Source organism: Amblyomma mixtum, chromosome 3 (assembly GCF_055824585.1).
Source record: "Amblyomma mixtum isolate Tamu chromosome 3, ASM5582458v1, whole genome shotgun sequence".
NCBI lineage: Eukaryota > Metazoa > Arthropoda > Arachnida > Ixodida > Ixodidae > Amblyomma > Amblyomma mixtum.
Window position 1 is genome coordinate 88,661,291 of NC_143014.1, and position 2,552 is coordinate 88,663,842.

The following is a 2,552-nucleotide window of genomic DNA, read 5'->3' on the forward strand; positions in this document are numbered from 1 at the left end:
GTTGCTTTCTTGTTTATATCCTGTAAGCTGTGGTGCCAAAACTAGCCGCTAAGTCTATAGATTTTTTTGTTCTGGACAAAGTGATACTATAAGTGATATGCAGTGTTTGATGAAGCATGTAAGGCTAGCAGCTGTTAACATATTTTCATTCCTGCAGTGAGTGACATGAATTGTTAGGAAAAACGCAGCTAAGGGTTACATTTTTGTTCCTCGCAAACATTATTATCAGTGATATGCAATACTAAGTGAAGCACTGTTAATTCTGGCATTTGACAATTTTTGTTCCATGCAAAGTGTCATTACCAGTAATGATGTGCCATATATATGAAACGTTGCTTATCCTTATTTGCTTATAAAACTCAACTACTTTCCATGTTCGTCAGATGAAACACTTTGTTTGCTCTGCGTGTTGGCAAATAATACACTGAATAACAAAGGTTTCATAAAAATTATATTTTCCTTTAGTAAAGTCTATGAACACTGTTGGCCACTTTCATTAAGTATGTGCCTGAGTCTGAGCCTGTGCACTTATAATGCACATGACTGGATGCTCGTTTACAGGATCGTCATTATCGTGCACAAGTGGAGACTGGAAATTTGTCAGAAGTACACACTACCCACATTTCATTTATGACTGGTCCCAGAGAGAGCGGGATTGGCCTGTCAAATATCTGAAAGTTTTTATGCGCTGAATGCGCCTTTCAACATGTATGCGCAGAGAGGCAATTTCCTGGGTTTCATGTGCCTCCTCTTCACTGAACTGGTTTCTTGTAAGAAAAGGCGGAGTGTTCATTCCTACCCCAATGTCGACTAGCAAATCGCTGATCCGAAATCCTTTGTCCGCCATGACGACATCACCTCGGTCAAAAGGAAGGTTCAAGTCGAACACATTCTTTGTCAGAAATAGATCCTGGGAAAAGGTTGGACACAAAGGTCACTGTGCCGTCTGGTGAGATTCCTATCAGGCCTTTAAATGTGTTTGTCGACTTGTATGTGGAATATGTTGCTGATTGTAGGGCTAGTGAACTAGATGATTGGCACCTGATTTCCGTAGCATCCAGAATGATTCTTGTGGAACCGTGCTTTGCTTTGAAAACTGAAGGCATCTCCTCTTGGACTTCTGTTTTTGATAGCCACAGAGGAATGCGAATCAGGTGTATGAAACTGTAACTTGTCCATATGATGCAGATTCCTGACACTGTGGCGATGGAAATGCAGAACCTGTCAGCAAAATCCTTCTCAAAAAGTCATAGGCGCAGTCTGACTAGGAATGAAAAAAATTCATTTTCTACTGTGAGGCTTTTAGGCCTGCCCATTCTGGATGGTGTTGATTGCTGTACAGGCCTTGACTGTTGCGCGGACCATGTCCTTATGTTTTCTCCATTATCACCGGGGTTCAAAAATTCGAAAATTGTTTTAAAAATTGTGTATGATGGCAAGCCTGTATAGAAGCGCATGTCCTCATCATTGTTCGTGAACCGTTGGACAGAAAACTGCTTCCCAATTTTTTTCTCTAGCTGCAGGGATTTTTCTCTGGCCAGCTCAAGCTCCCTACTGACTCGGAACAATGTTTCTTTGACGAGCTTCAGTTCTTTTTCTTGTTCTTTGGCCTGCTGTAGCTGCATTTCAACACTGGCATTTTTTTCTTTTGATGACTTCGGCTCTTCCTGTACTGAAGAGAGTTGTAGCTCAAGCTCGTTGATCTTCTTTTCATACACCTCAGCTTTTCTTTGGTTAACGCAGTCAAGGCTGCAGGCAGTCGATCTGTGCTGCGGCGTGCACTCTTCTGTATGAGCAGCACTAAGTGTGTCAGCCCTCTGAGTGCCACTAGGTTCAAGAGTTTTTTCAGGGTCATTCTGTGATGCTGTATCACACTGCAAGTCTGGTACATCCGGCTCCACTTGCTCTTCTAAGTGGGTTGTTGAGACCATGGTATGCCGCTCTTTTGGTGCCTTCCTTTGTTTCTTGGCAGCTTTTGCTGGAACGTTAAATAAACTTGGCACAGCATGCTCCTTTAGCCGTTTCATACCTGATGCATACTTCGGGTAGAAATCATTTTCCTTGAAGTGCTTGGAACACACTTTGGTGTGATGCGTTATAGTGAAGTCTTTCCCCACATCTCTGCGTATTGCAATAATCCACTTCTTTCTCAAAGCCGGGTTGCTTGGGAAACCATGGAAGGAGACCTGCACAAATAATAAACAGGTTTTGTCAACAAGCACCACATTATAGCTGTGGATGCTATACTTTATAGCAATATTGGAAAATCTGATCACTCGAACTCTTGCGCGAAGCAGGCACTGCGCGGTGATAGCTGATTTTTAAAATTCCTTATCATTTCAGCACAGTTCCTTTTTCCTGAGGCCGCCCATTTCAGCTCTTGCATATGAGGTTAAAGCTTGAAATGTCTACTAAAAGAGGAAATAAACAAGAAATCGTCATCTTTACAAAACCAACTGACTTTTCAGGTGGCTGTCAACTGAGAAACCATCATGGGATTCGAGAAAACCCACTAGAGTGAAACGCAAGCTTCGTTATTTTGTGGATCGCGC

At 42.3% G+C, this 2,552-nt stretch overlaps 1 pseudogene; it reads right to left on the reverse strand.

Moving 5' to 3' along the window:
* Positions 1 to 569: 569 nt before the first annotated feature.
* Positions 570 to 1,106, reverse strand: LOC149350861 (uncharacterized; annotated as a pseudogene).
* Between the last annotated feature and the right edge of the window lie 1,446 nt (positions 1,107 to 2,552).